Below are 16,325 nucleotides of genomic sequence, written 5' to 3'. Positions count from 1 at the left end.
GTCATTCATTCATTCAGTGGTGCTGGCCTTGAACCCAAGGCTTCAAGTAAATGCTAGACAACCACTCTCCTACTGAACTACATATGTGTCAAGCTCCTCAGGCCTAGGTTCTCATTCCAATTACTCTGTTTCGGCCCCATTTAATTTCCATATAAAATATTTTCTATGGGGCTGGAGGTGGCTGATATATAAGCAGAAAGACCTGAGTTCGAGCCCTCGCCCTCCCCTCAAAGCCTAGTCATTATAGAGGTGGAGACAAATGGATTCCTGGACTCACTGGTTAGCCTGCCTAGCACATACATGATCTTCAGGTTCAGTGAGAGAGTCTGCCTGCCTCAAAGAACAAGGTGGAGAGTGATTGAGGAAGACACATTAGTGTCTGGCCTTCACACATTGGCATACATATGGGCACATGCTAATAAGAACATGTACACACACACACACACACACACACACACACACACACACACACCCATGTCAGTGTCTTCTAAGGTTGTTATAAAAACTGTGGAAAAGTAATGTTGGTTAGCTCCTGCTGTGGCATTCTTCCAGCATTGACCTATTACTACAGCTCTTTACTTTTGTCATTTCTGGGTTCTGGTGACAGAATGGCTGGAGAAAGATGGCGGAACTGGCAAAAAGCTCCTTGGCTCTGTAGCCTGCCATGTCAGGGAGGTTAGCCTGGGTATACCACCTAAGGCATAGCCTGGAGCCTCTGTCTGGGAAAGCTGCTGCTCTCCCCGTTCCTGAAGAACGGAGTCAGATGCCACAGGAGCAGGGAGAGGCCCTGCCCTCGCACTGTGGCTCTGAGGTTTGAATTTTGGCTTTCTTTCTTATGAGTAGGTGGATCACTCATGGTTTCCAAGGCCCAGATTTTAATTCTGCAGAGTCAGGACTTAAAGAGGCCCCAAACTGACACAGCAGAAAAGTTCCCAGTGGGCTGAGAGGGAGGGTCGTTTCTTAGGGAGATGTAATCCTGGAAAGACAAAAGGCCTTTCAGAGCTGTCAATCAGGGTTTAAAGAATGTCTGTTCTTTGTGCCCAGCTACCCCATCTACCTGTTTCTCATCCTGAAAATATCACACTGAAGTGTGTTCGTCAAGCAATTAGTGTTCTCTTTTTGGTTTATAGGAATGGAAAACAGGAAGGGGCATATAAAGATGGGGCACATTTTGAAGTTCATCAGAAGCAGGAAATGGTGCTCCCATTCTTCTTGCATAGGATCAGGAGGCTGGTTCTAAGCATTCACATAGTGGCTTATAGCCATCTGTGACTCTAGTTCCAGGGGATCTGAGTCCTTCTTCTGACTTCCAAGCAACATGCATGAACATTGTACACATACATACGTGCAGGCAAAACACTCATGCACATTCAATACATCTTTTAAGAAAGAGTATAAGGTGACATGCCACTTTACCCTCCTATGTTCCTCCCCATCCCATTCCTCCCCCCTCACCTGTCTCTCTTCTTTCTTCTTCTAGGCCCCCTTTTGGTTAGGATCTGCCACTCACGATATTTCAGAGGTGTCTTAGTCAGGGTTTCTATTCCTGCACAAACATCATGACCAAGGAGCAAGTTGGGGAGAAAAGGGTTTATTCACCTTACACTTCCATGTTGCTGTTGATCACCAGAGGAAGTCAGGACTGGAACTCAAGCAGGTCAGGAAGCAGGAGCTGATGCAGAGGCCATGGAGGGATGTTACTTACTGGCTTGCTTTCCCTGCCTTGCTCAGCCTGCTCTCTTATAGAACCCAAGACCTCCAGCCCAGGGATGGCACCACTCACAAGGGGCCCTACCCCCTTGATCACTAATTGAGAAAATGCCTTACAGCTGGATCTCATGGAGGTATTTCCTCAAGGGAGGCTCCCTTCTCTGTGATAACTCTAGCTTGTGTCAAGTTGACACACAGAACCAGCCAGTACAAGAGGGCAGATGAAACAGCAGAGAAAGAATGGAAGAGAGAACTTTTCCATTTCACTGGAATGAGCCACGTGTGGAATAGCAGTGCACACTTCAGTTTTGTACAAAGCTGGGTGAATGCTTTACTTTCTGGGTAGAATAAGTGTTACATTCTCAGGATCCAAGAGTGAATCAGATAGGAGAGGATATGCAAAAGAGCTGTGATGATTTAATTAGGAAATGAATGGAAGTTAAATTCAATTAGAAACTAATTAGAACAGTGCTCGGATAGACAAAGTGGTCAACGTATTTCAGGAGAAAGGGAAGTGGAACAGAGGATTCTACAAGGGAGTAAATGTTCACTAAAAACACAAGAAGGAAAGATGACTCCTCAAGAATTCAGAGGTTCTTCCAGGCTTGGGTGAGTCAGAGGAAACTCTTTGAGGTAAACATGGAGAAGCACGTGCAATGTCTTGTTGAGTAGAAGCAGAGACCTCAATCCAACTAATATTTAAGAACTTCTAAGAGACAGACACTCATGAGACAACGTTCCACCAAACACAACCTCTCGAACTGCTAGAATTTTTTTCTCAGCTCCTTAAACTCTCAGGATAGTGCAGGAAACAAAAGTCAGGCTTCTTGTCTTAACTAGTGTATTTTTAGAAAGTGGGAGCGTAAGACATGCCTGTGAGATGTGTGTTCTTGAAGGCAAGCAGAGGAAGAAATCCAGCTGTCTTCTGCAGGGAGACTGGAAAGAGGCACGCCCTGTCCTCCCCACTCATCCTGGCCAGGACCCCTCAGTGTGGAGTTAGATGTGCTTTTATCTCTCCAGACAGGCAGGTTGTAGGTCCATGTATTGTTCCTAATGGTACCTGGATTGGACTCACGGCTTTGTATCTGAGTTCTTGAACATTCAACTTCTAATCCCTAAGCACACAGTTTCCCATACGAGAAGGAACAAATCGAACTCAATGTCTTTCTTTTACCTGTTGGCCAGCAATGGTGATGCATGCCCAAATATGGTCTTGTGGTCACCTGATCAGTTCTTTATTTCATTTTCAGATAGGACAGTCTAGATTCGGCACATCTTTGGAAATGCTATCTAGAAGGCCTGGGCCTACATGGTGAAGCTTGGAAAAGGTGAATAACTTGCTCTTTCCTCTTTGGTATATTTGTTTAACCAGTGTTTTTAAAGGTGTGTAGGTATTGAAAAAATTTTAAAAGAATTATTTATTTCATATATATACAGTGCTCTGTCTACATGTATGCCTGCACACCAGAAGAAGGTGCCAGATCTCATTAGAGATGGTTATGAGCCACCATGTGGTTGCTAGGAATTGAACTCAGGACCTCTGGAAGAGTAGCCAGAGCTCTTAACCTCTGAGCCATCTTTCCAGCCCCTGACTTTTTTTACATTAAAAACTTGCATACTTCTTTCTTAATGCTCAAAATTAAGACTAAAGTACATGTAGCTGTCTATAAATTTTCTTTTTTTTTTGGACCATTTATTGAGAATCATAGTAAAGTGTCTGCAGATAATAAAATAATTGACTATCAGTTGTTCTTGGTAAATAAAACTCTGTTAATGCTGTTCCTGTTGCTGGCTGCCCACTGGTTTGAACATTTGTATAAGACGGACAATGTTTGGAGTGCAATTATTTCTATCATTCTCCTTGAGTTATCTATTTTGTCAAAAGGGGGATCTATTTATATGTTAGCAGCATGGTCTGTGTACTATGTTCTTGATAGCAACAAAGGAAACAGGCCCCATGTTTCAAATTTATCTCTTATAGCTGGAGTGCCTGGATGGCAGATCTGGCCACTGGCTCGGCAGGGCCCAGCGGCATCCATCTGTGGTTTGTCTCTAATAACTCACTGTATGGAGCTTGACCTCGAGTGACCGAATGTCTCAGTAACTTTTCCTGTTCGGGTAACAAAGCATCCTGCCAAAAGCCACTTAAGGAAGGGTGGCTTTGTGTTAGCTCATAGTTCAATGGTGCAATTGTCGTAGCAGGGAAGTCAGTGGGAGCTTGAAGAGGTTGGTCCTGCTTTGGCTGGAACACCACCTCAAGCATCCCACCTTCTTCTTTCTCTCTCTCCATTATCTGGTCTCCTTGTGCTCTTCCTTTAGAAGTCTGTTCTAGTCTCCCCAATCTAAGTCAGTTGCTGGTCTTTGTGGTCTTTGTTTCCTTCTTTAAAATCATGCTTGGATGTTGCTGTACTTACCCGTGTATTTTCTCAGTTACTCTATTTTAGAGCGTAAATTCACTTGGGGGAGAGTTTTTATGTTTTTACCCTTTATTTTTTAGTTTTACTATTGTATCTCTTGAGTTAAACAAAAAAAGCATATTTAGAGATACTATGAAGAACTCCAGCTTATATCGGAAGGAACTACAGAGACCATTCAAGCCGATATTAATATAAATTCACAGTCACCAGCCCAGAGTAGGAGAAGAAGGAAGCTGGGCTCTCAAGAACCTGTCTCTAGTTCCTTCTGATTCCTGGCACATAGTCTGAGCTTAGTCATATATATATATATATATATATATATACGTATACGTATATATATATATACATACATAAGCTTAATATGTAAAATTAAGAATCTGGATTAGACTCTTTCTGATGTCATCTCTTGTTCTAACACTTTGAAATGTGAAAAGTCCTGGAAATGTCATCAATGTGGTAAAACCAGGAAAAGCACCCCTTGGAGTTTTCTGAGCTTGTAGGCTAGGAAAATACTGTTACCATCATTTTGACAAGAGGGAATGCTTTAGAGAAGTAACAAGTCTGAGTTGTTTGTTCTTTTTTGCTAAAGAGAGTTGGGAAGATATACTGAAACAGAGTGTTTCGCTAGCAGGAACGGCACTGAATCCTGGCATATGTATGTAACCATGTGAGGAGCCCAGCGAAGCTGCAGAGAAGGTGGATCCTGCGCTCTGCATTCCAAACTCCCCAGTTCTTTCTGAGTTAGCGTTTCACCCCATTTATTGTTCTCGAGCAGTTGAGCAGTTGAATTTTCTCCAGCTGTCATCTGCCTTCTAAGCCCCCACCTTTCCCTTCCTGCTCTACCCATGCTCACAGGGACTTGCTTCACTTCTTCCTCTCTGAGCTGATGCTGGGTCCCATGAGTTTTCAACTGCTGCGATTGATTAAAACACATGTTAAAGGGCGAATAAGATCTGAGGAGGATTTGCAGTTTCGAAAAGAGGTCTAATGTCGTACCTGGTCTTCTAGGACCTGCAAAATGTAAACTGGATTGCAGGCTCCTGTGTATACAAAGTCCCCTTTGTAAGAGAGGGGCTGCTAGCCAAAGCCTTGCTTTCGTGGGAGTTACACGTGAGCAATCGCGGCCCTCTGCGTGACGAGAGCCTTGTGCACATCCCGAAGTCATGGTTTTGGAGGTACAATTGTTGACTATTTGTTAATCAGACCAAGTAGCAAACGATGGTTTTCAGACAAAGGGATTTCCTAACCACTGTGATTTTTTGTGGTCTTGCGGTGCAGACTACAGAAAAGGCATGCTGTGATTTAACAAAATAGTTAAATAGTAAGAATTCCTTAGTCATCATGACCCAGAACCAGACCAGAGTCCTTCCTTAATTTTCCATTACGGGATTTCATCCGTAATCCCAGTCTCTGGGGGTAACTCAGAGAGCCCACTCTTCTGCCGAGCTCTGACAGCTGGAGGGGTGCCTGTGCATATGTCATCTCTCCTGCGAGAGGCCCAGGATTACTAAAATCACGGGGCCCTAGACAAAGGTTGGGTTTTCGGTTGATTTGTCTCTGAGCTATCACAATTTTGTGAATAAACGATAGGAGTGAGATCATTTGTCTTTTGGGCTGCTTAACTTAGAAAAAAAAAACCGGTTGTTATTAAAGAAGTGGGGATAGGGTCCAACGACAGCCTCAGACACTAGGGGGCGCTGAGCTTCAGCACACAGCCTTCCTAGCAGCAATAACTTCAGATCAACACAGAGGAAGTCTGAGTGAGCAAGGAATACAGGTCCCTGTGCTGCCTGGGGTTGCAGAATTCAGGCTAGAACTCCCAGGGATAGCACCCAGGGATCTGTATTTGCAGTATACATCCTTGGTAGTCCTGATGCACAGGCAAATCTGAGATCTGTGCCCATGAGTGCTCTTTTAGGACAGCCGACAAGAGCTGAGGGATAGTGTGCTGGTCCTTAGAAACAAGAAAGGCTGTCCAAGAGCTTTCAGCTGCTGATTATGTCATCATGCACATGAAAGAAAATGCATCTTGCTGTAGTTTGATGAATCTATCTATCTATCTATCTATCTATCTATCTATCTATCTATCTATCCATCCATCCATCCATCCATCCATCCATCTATCTATCTATCTATCTATCTATCTATCTATCTATCTATCTTCATCATCACCATCATTGATCATTTACAATTTACATCTGTGTAATAAAGAACCTACTCCATAATACAGAATATTTCCAGCTACCTTTCAAATTCCTGCATCTTCCTTTGTGGTGGGTCTGCTACCAAGCCATTCTACATACCAGGCAACCACTCCCCTCCCATTTCTAAACACAGTAAAGTTAGTTTGATCTGTTCTTGAAGTATACACAAACGAATCACTCAGTACAGATGCCTTTGTGTCAGGCCCTCTTTGCCCAGAGTAATGGTCTTCAAATTATTCTATATTGCATATATTAGTAGTTTGGGTTTATTTTTTTTCTTGCCTTGTTTCACTGTGTGAATGTGCAAAATTTTGATTAACCTCGCAGTAATTAATGGCTATGTGGTCTGGTTCTAGGTTATTGACACTATGAATACAGCAGCTATGAACATTTTTGTATATGTTCTGCAGATATGTGCTTCCATTTCTCTTGAATTAATTAGTCCTTAATAAACGTTTTGGTGCATATGGTAGGTATATGTTTAACATTAAAATTATCCAACAGTTTTCTAAAGAGGCCATATTGCTTTCTTTTGTCACCACAGTGCTGCATGTAAGTGAAGTACTTGATTCCTTTCTAAGTGTTTGTTCTGGTGACTAGATACAAATGTCTCACTTTGTTTTCTTCTGTCTTTCCTCCTAATAAATGATGATAATGAGCACCTTTTCAAGAATATGTTTGCCATAGGCATGTCTTCATTGGTAAAGTACTTGTTCAAGTATTTTGCCTATATTTTGGAGGGAGGTTTGTTTTGTAATTTAGACTTCTTGGATTGTCAATGTAAATTCATTGCTAGAAATATATACTGTGGGTATTTTTGTTTTTGTTTTTGTTTTTGTGTTTTTGTTTTTTGTTTTTTTTTTGAGACAGGGTTTCTCTGTATAGCCCTGGCTGTCCTGGAACTCACTCTGTAGACCAGGCTGGCCTTGAACTCAGAGATCCGCCTGCCTCTGCCTCCCAAGTGCTGTGATTAAAGGTGTGTACCACCACTGCCTAGCCTACTGTGGGTATTTTAATAAGGCAATTTATGAATCTAGGATTTGCCTTTCAGTGTTTTAGTGATATCTTCTGAAGACCATTTTAAAAAAAGAAAACAAAAAAAAACAATGTTGCTTAAAATGATAAATTCTAGGCATTATAGATCCTATCTAAACAAAGTTTTGCCTATATCCAGTCACAATTATTTTTCTTCATGTTCTTTTACCCTCCATTGTTGAGTTGTCTAGAGAACTAGAGTCAACAATGTGTGTGTGTGTGTGTGTGTGTGTGTGTGTGTGTGTGTGTATACACAGAAGAGGAAGAGAGAGTGTGATAGAGAAGTTTTTAAAGATAGTGGTTTATAGAATGAGACAGTTGGTGGTATGTTGAGTCCAAAATCTGTCGAGGTAAGCTGGTAGGCCGGAAATTCTGGGAAGAGTGGTAATTCAAGGTCGGGGCAATCTGATAGCAGAAGCACAGACTTTCTCTTTGTTTAGTGGAGGTGTTCTGCTATACAGGTGAGAGACACTTCCATCGTGGAAGGCAATTTGCTTTACTTAAGTTCACTGATATAATGTTAATCTCATATCACAGGACACCACCTAGAATGTTTGATTAAACATCTGGAAACTGAGGCTCAGTTAAATTGACATAAAAGAAAGCAATGGCACTCACATACACATTAAATTGTTCTAGGGCTCTGCACTAGAAAAAACATCCCACCCTCAAACAACAGTTTCTCCAATGATTTACTTGAGAATGTTGTTAAAAGTAGCAATTAGCCATATACATTTGGGTCTATTCCTGGAGTCTGCTCCATACCATTGATATGGTTCTCTGTACCATATCAGTTCCTGCTGCTTATGTCTTCCTCAGCCTTTCCCAGCAGCGTGTTGTTCCTTTCAATGTACAAATATTATACATATTTTTGTTAAATTTGCTTCTAAATTGTTTTGAGATATAACTAAAATACTTTAGAATATCACTTCTAGTTATCTATTGCTAGTTTATAGAGTCAATTCCTTTTTAAAATTAACCTTCCTGAGGACTTGAAAAGGTCACTATTAGTTCTAGTTTATTTGTGAATTTTATAGGATTTGCTATAGCAATCTGTGAGTGAAGGCAGTTTTACTATGGTCCCTCAACCCCCGATCTGACATCTGGCATCTCTTTCATTGCTTTGTCCTGCTGTACTGTGTTGACTGGAACTTTCATTACAACCTCAAAAATTATGAATATTTTTGCTACAAATGTTAATCTTAGGAAAGGCAATGAGCCTTTCGTCATCACACAGGATATTAACTTCATGCCTTTTCTAGATGTCCTTTACATGCCAGCATTCCTTTGTCATTCACTAAAGGCCACAACACATTTAAAAAAGAGTAAATGCATGGGCCATGAGAGAGCTCTGGGATACCATGAAAAGACTAAATCCTTGAATTATTGGTTTTTATAAGAAGGAAAAGAATATTACATCAAAGGCATAGAAAATATGTTCAGTAAAATTATAGAAGATCACTAAATCTATAGAAAAACATCCCCAGCTTGGTACAAGAAGCCTACAGAACATTAAATACAAAATACATGACACATTATGCTTTAGACATTAAAAACACAGAGAAAAGACAGGGTATCAGAAGCTGCAAGAGACACAGGTCAAGCCACTAACAGAGGAAGATGCATCAGAATACCGTCTGCTTACTCAACAGAAACATTTCCAGCCAAAGATTTAGTCTAAGTTCTGAAAGTCCATAACTGCTCTCTGCAGCTACTATATGGAGCAAAACTATCTGTTAAAACTTTGAAGAAGACATAAAATCTTTCCATGATATAAATAGACTAAAGAAAGCTATGACCACTAATCCAGCTCTAAAGAGAATACTGGAAGGATACTTAGGTCTGAAGAGAAGGATAAACAAGATGTCACTAGAATAAATAAACAATGCCAGGACAATTAATCCTACAAGGCAGAAGAAAACATCAGAAAATCAGCAAGATGACGGGAACTAACACACATGCCTCAAGAGCAAGCTAAACATTAGTGGTTTCAACTCCACAATACAGAAGACACAGCCTGGAAGATTGGATTCTATTTATTTGCATTGCTTCCAAGAAACATACCTCAATCAACAAAGTTAGACACCATTTTAGGGCTAATGGATCAAGGACCACAGCATAACATTTTATATCCTAAAACTTCTAGAGGAAAAAATTGAAAGTATGCTATCACTTACAGGTGGAGGTAAGGTTTTTTTGAGTAAGGTTCTGATAACACAGGGAAGAAGTCCACCAATCCATGGGTGAGAGTGTTAAAGCTTATGGAATGCAAAAGGAACTGTTTTGTGAGAGGAGGCAGCACACAGAATGGGGAAAAGTCTTTGCCAGCTATTCATCACACAGAAAATCAGTGTCTAGAACTCAAGAATTAAACAATTAAGTAAAAGGAAAAACCCAATTTAAAAATGAGCCATGGAAGAAAAGAAAAAATTCAAAGAATAAAAATACAAATACAGGAAACATTTTAAAACGTGGTGAACAACTGTAGAGACCAGGAAGACTCAAATTAGAACTAGTTTAAGATTCCATCTCACCTCAGCCAGAAGGGCCATCGTTGGGAGTGAAAATGAGAACAACAAATATTGCTGTGGATGAGGGGAAAGGAGAGCTCTTAGAGACTGCTGGCAGGAGAGTAAAGTAGTGTAGCCATTTTGGAAATCAGTTTGGAGGTTCCTCAAAAACCGAACCAAACCAAACCAAACAAACAAACAAAAAGCCCAAAGCAAAACAAACACTACAAACAAACAACCCCCACCCCAAACCTATAATGAAACCAACATATGAAGGATTGGTGCCACTCCTGGGCATGTACCCAGCATACTTTATATCTTACTGCAGAGACACATACACTCTTGTTCATTGCTGCTCGATTCATAATAGCTGAGGCTTAAAGTCAACAACATAGATGTCCATCAACAGATGAACTGATAGGACAATGTGGTACATACAATAACCTTGTTGTCTTTGTTCATCTGTAGTAATAACTCAGCTGTGAAGACAAAGGAAATCATGAAATATGCAGGGTAGATGGATAACACTGGAAAAAGAAAAACTATACTGAGGCGAATGTGGCCCAGAACGTCAAATGCTACATGTTTCCTCCTGTGTGCAGATCTTAGCACAAATCTCTTATTGTGAGTGTTTAACTTGGAGCACACATAGAAGACAGGCAACTAGAAAGGGGTCTTTTCTGGGGACACCTTAAGGTAGTGGGGACAGAGATAGATTAAAAACAAAAGTAGTGAAGGAGAACAGCTGGGGTGAGGAAGGTTTAAACAGAGATACTCAGAAAACCAAGGGTGGATCAGAGGGTGTGGTGATTTGACCATGCTTGGCCCAGGGAGTGGCATTATTAGGAGGTGTGGCCTTATTGGAGCGGGTATGGCCTTGTAGGAGGAAATGTGTCACAGTAGGAGTGGGCTTTGAGACCCCCCTCCTAGTTGTCTGAGACTCAGTCTTCTCCTGACTGCCTTTGGAACAAGATGTAGCACTCTCAGCTCCTTCTCCAGCACCATGCCCGTCTGGAAGCTGCTATGCTTCCTGCCTTGATGATAATTGGACTGAACCTCTGGACCTGTGAGGCAGCCCCAAGTAAATGTCCTTTATAAGAGTTACCTTGGTCATGGTGTCTCTTCACAAGAATGGAAACCCTAACTAAGTCAGAGGGCTAACCCAAACAAAGAGTATAAACAACCCCTAGTGGGCTGGGCTCTCTTACATCAACTAACCATCAAGACAATGCTTCCATAGCGATGCTTACAGTCCAATCTGAGTTTAATAATTTCAAATTGAGGTTTCTGAACTCTTCCCAGCTGACTGTAGGTTGTGTTGACAGCTAACATGGCCCAGCTAGCTTTACTCACAAGTCACCCTCTCTCTATTATCCCCTCTTACGCTCCCGCCCCTCTAGCTCATTTCGCTCACCTAAAAGTCCCCTTCCCTCCAACACATATATTTAAATCTAGATCCTGTAATAGGAGGAAATGTGGCCTTTATCTTTCTGAGTCAGGATTATTTTGCTTAGCGTGATAATCTCCAGTTACATCCATGCTTCTGCAGCTGACACAACCAAGTATCACAAATTTGTTCTTGATGGCTGGCTGCCTTAAACTCCGCCGTGTGTGCATGTACACGTGTGTGCCTGTGCACCACATCCTCCTCATCTATCCCTCTGTTGATGGACACAAGCTGGTTCTGTATCTTGGCTACTGTGAGTTGTATATCAATAAACATGGATGTGGAGGTATCACTGTTGTATACTGACTTAAATTCCTTTGGGATCTAATAGCAACGGTCCCGCCAGCAGCATATCAGTGTTTCTTGACTAATGTGTCCAACTCTTGCCAGCATCCCTTTAATTATAGCCACGCTGGCTAGGGTACATCACTGCTGCTCTTTTCTCAGCAGTAAGAGAATGGAGTCAGCATAGACATCCATCAACAGATAAACGAATAAATGATGCATGGTACATATCCACAATACAATATTTTTCAGATTGAAAGGAAAATGAAATTATTTGTAGGGAAATTGATGGGACTGGGAAAATGTTATTGTAAGTGAGATAACCCAGGCTTAGAAAGATGAATACTGTATGTTCTTGCTCAAATGCAGATCCTAGCTTCTAACTGTTAAATGTACATATCTAGGTGGGAGAAATATGGTCCAAGGGCAGGAGAGCAGAAAGGGGCCGTGTAACTGATGTTTAATGTTTTAGTTCTTTGTTTATGTTCTAGCTATAATCCCTGCAGGATGTAGAGCTGGCAAATGTTTTCCCTCACTCACAAGCTGTCACTTCACGCTCGTGTCCTTTGCCTTGCAGAAACGTTTCATTTTTGTGCAATCCCACTTGTCTGCTCTTGATATTATTTATCATTTACGATTTTCAAAGGATTTGTCCCTTTCTTTCAGATGTTGTCCTCTTAGAATAGGTTATTATATCTTTGTTGTCCTTTTAATGGAATGATTGTTTTGTCTTTGATACTGATATTTTAGGTCTTTCCTGATTTTGTATTTGTTTTTTAATGCTGGGGATCCAACTCAAAGTCTTACATATGCAGGACGGGCTTCTTGCAACTGAGCCACATCCCTAGCTCTCCTCCTCCTCTTCCTCCCCTTCCTCCTCCTCCTTCTCCTCCTCCTCCTGTTCCTCCTCCTCCTCCTCCAGTCTAGTTTGCTCTAGATTTTTACCACTTTTCTAAATCTCAAATAGCTAGCTTTGCTTTTTATTGCACTTTCTGTATTGTCTGCTTTATTTTTCATTGACTTCAGCTCTAATTTTTATTATGTTACTGGGGTCAGGGTCTGGGCCATGTTTTCATGTTCTTCACTTCTTTGTCAAGGGATTGAAATCAAGTCTCATGCAGATTTGCAAAAATTTCTGGGCGATTTTGTTCAAATCAAAGCATTAGAACAGGTCAGGTATGCTGTGAAGAGTGACAGGTGACGGCAGGCCACATAAGTAAGGCACTCAAGGGTTTTAAGTAATTGGAGCTTTCTTCTTTCTTTCATTCTTTCATTCCTTCCTTCCTCACTGCCTCATTCCCTCTGTCCCTCCCTTCTTCCTTCCTTCCTTCCTTCCTTCCTTCCTTCCTTCCTTCCTTCCTTTCTTCTCTCTTCTCCTCCTCCTTACCCTCTCTCTTCCATTTTTAAAAATTGAAAATAGATTTTTTCATACAATATATTCTGTTTATGGTTTCCCCTTCTTCATCTTCCCCCAGATCCTTACCACTTCCCTACCCAGCCAACTCCAATCCTTCTTTCTCTTTCTCTTTAGAAAACAAACAAGAATAGAATAAAATGAGTGGGGCAGTAGTGGTGCACGCCTTTAATCTCAGCACTTGGGAGGTGGAAGCAGGCAGATTTCTGAGTTCAAGGCCAGCCTGGTCTATAGAGTGAGTTCCAGGACAACCAGGGCTACACAGAAAAACCCTGTCTCGAAAAACCAAAATAATAATAATAATAATAATAATAATAATAATAATAATAATAAAACACAGAAAAATCGAAAAACAAGCCAACCTCCCTCCTCAACAATACACAGCAGGGACGCATACACAGCAGAGACACATACACAGCAGGGACACATACACAGCAGGGACACATACACAGCAGGGACACATACACAGCAGGGACACATACACAGCAGGGACACATACACAGCAGGGACACATACACAGCAGAGGCAGGCACATACAGAACACTCATAACAACACAAAATCAGAAACCATAATATATAAGCAGCCTGTAAGGTATAAAAAAGCCCAGATAAAGCATTATGAATCAAATAAAAAACAAAAACAAACCAAGAAACCCCAAACCAACCTGCCAAATAAAACCCAACCCAAACCAACCCAAACAGAAACCTTCCCCAATACGCTGAGTTAGTTTTGTGTTGGCTATCTAGTACAGGACATAGGGCCTGCCCTTGAGTGTGGTTTGTATCTCCAGTGAGACTACAATGGATAACACTAATTTTTCCTTTGTGAGAGGTTGTTACTGGGGGTAGCTTCTGGGATCAGGGATGGCAGATTATAGTCGCATCCTTTTCCGTAGGGTCTGAGAGAAAAAGAAGTTTTGTTGCTAAGACACATGGTATAGGTGGTTCTCTGTGTTGATTGACAGGCTTTTAACTTATGTAACTTTCCCACTACTTCCCTTCCCACAATGCACTTTGATTTTAATCATGTGCATTTCCAATACATAAGCAAGAGACAATGTCTTGGGTAATTGTTTTTTCCCCACTTGACATAGCCAGAGCTATCTGGGAAGGGGAACCTTAATTGAGAAAGTGCCTCCACCATATTACCATATAGATAAGTGTGTAGGACATTTAACTAATTAATGATTGGTGCGGGTGATACCATTGCTAGTCAGGTGGTCCTGAGTAGTATAAAAAAGCAGGCTGAACAAGCCAGGGTGTCTCCCCACAATCTCTGCTTCCATTCCTGCCTCCAGGTTCCTGCCATGACATCCTTTCATGATGAACTATAAATTGTGAGCTAAAAATAAACTCTTTGTTCCTCAAGTTGCCTTTGGTCACCGTTGTTTATCACAGTGATATAAAGCAAACTAAGACAGATGGTAAATAGGGGTTTCACCCTAAATCCCTACATCTTTGTTTAGGGGGACACAGTTTGCTTATTGGGAAGGGACCTAAAACCAGTCTAGGCAGGATTTATCCTCCTTCCCAGTTATATTGGGAATGTGTGAGTGGCAATTGTCCAAGTGTGATTGTCATCAGGTGCAGAGAAACTTATCCATTGTTGGAGTAGGGTGTTTAAGCAGCTCAGTGCAGATTGGGGTTTGAGGTTACCATATGCATTGTTCAGAGTCAGGTGAGTGTGTGTAGTGTGTGCAGGTAAGGCCTTAGGCTGAGGTGCGCGTGTGCATAGCCCAAGGCAATTTCAGGTTGCCAAGCTACTTGCACTGCGTGCCGCAACAGTGTCCTTGATTCTTCTATCTACTTGGGGTAGGTTCTCTGAAGGACAGCATTCACACAGGAAAGCTTATAGTGTCTTACCTTTTCTTCTTTTCTAGTGAAAGCACTAAATAGCCCACGGCCCTGTTGGGTGTATTGTGCCAACTTGGGTGTATTTCTTTATCTTAACATTCACTTACTTGTTTTCTGGCTTCCTTTATTTTATTTTTTTACCTTTTATCCAAAGATATAATCATAAAACTATAAACATGTATGAAAATGGAGAGATAAATACTTGTAGCCCACTTCTTTCGTTCTGACCAGTTAGCTAAGGAAATGACTTTCGGAAGCATCATTGTTAGTGCAGTGGCTTTGTACGCCACTTGTGTGCATCATACACAAGGGATTCAAACCTAGTTCCAATTACTACATAACTTAGTTATTTCTAATATTTTGGGTGCAAATAGCTGAAATACACATTCTCATATATTAATATGCTATAATAAAGATTTCTAATGTAATATCTATAAAGAAGAGTGAGTGGGTAAGGGGTCTTTGCTCAAGGGAATTTTTCATCTTATTCTGACTTACTGACTTTAGTTACTCATGGTTAACTAAATTCATTGACTTTGCAAAATTTCCATTTTATTTCCTTGAGATCATTCTTGTTTGCTGGTAGATGTTTTTTGCAGTATATACTACTAAATAGTCACACTGAGTCAGATAAGAGTCCAAATCTTTGTCCTATATTTCTTGATGAAGTTCCCCCTCCCTCACACACACTAAGCTGATTGGCCTGTGAACTGCATAAACTCATAGACATGGGGGTATCTGGTCTTCATATGTAGCCCAAATATTAAACCTTGGGCAGAAAAAATTGAGAGGTTATTACACATGGCATTTTTTTTTTCTTATGCTGTTACGGCAGATAGAGTCTGGCAACCTTGGGCTGGCATTCCTATATGGTAACAGTGACAGGGATGGGTGATTCCTCGTGTTTAGACAAGTCATACTCTTGTTCCCATTCTTCCATGGTTCTACCTACCTAATGCCTCTGGGTGAAAATATAGCCGGACTCTTCCAGACACTGAATTCGCAACACTGACGTTGGAGGCTGGAACATAGATGACTAAAACCTATGCATACTTTTTAGACCCTAGCTTGCCATCACAAGCCTTGGGACAGTGGTTTCTACATATAGGCATGATAAAAATCCAGGGCCATGGAACGACCTCTGTTACGGGTCCTTTCCTTTTCTTGTAAATTATAGATTCCACTAGGCAACCTACCAGATTCATTGTTCCAAACAGGAACTTGACTGTTTTAAGATCTCCTGGTGTGTTTTTATAAACATGTTTCTCCAGTTAAACTTTTATTATCCTAAGACTATAATAATAGCATCATTCACATATTCCTGGATGTTTTTCATGTCTTAGTTTTGAGGTAAATTTGATGTATGCTAGACAAGCATGCCAACATTGTTCTACATCCCAACCTCATTTTCACTAGTTAAACATTTAATCCCAGCACTTGGGAGGCAGA

At 41.1% G+C, this 16,325-nt stretch overlaps 1 long non-coding RNA gene across 7 annotated transcripts in view; it reads left to right on the top strand.

Annotated features, from left to right (window-relative positions):
* The window catches only part of LOC116087161, a 111,266-nt gene that overhangs the window by 24,785 nt on the left and 70,156 nt on the right, over window positions 1-16,325 (top strand). For all 7 annotated transcript variants that reach the window (XR_004117276.1, XR_004117279.1, XR_004117275.1 and 4 more), the window contains one exon: window positions 2,961-3,038. This is a non-coding gene — a long non-coding RNA (uncharacterized LOC116087161). The remainder of the gene's footprint in view (window positions 1-2,960; window positions 3,039-16,325) is intronic.

The sequence above is a fragment of the Mastomys coucha genome, unplaced genomic scaffold (genome assembly GCF_008632895.1).
Source record: "Mastomys coucha isolate ucsf_1 unplaced genomic scaffold, UCSF_Mcou_1 pScaffold13, whole genome shotgun sequence".
In the NCBI taxonomy this organism is placed as follows: Eukaryota; Metazoa; Chordata; class Mammalia; order Rodentia; family Muridae; genus Mastomys; species Mastomys coucha.
Note: the sequence above shows the minus strand (reverse complement) of the source record. Positions and strands in the feature narration are given on the sequence as shown.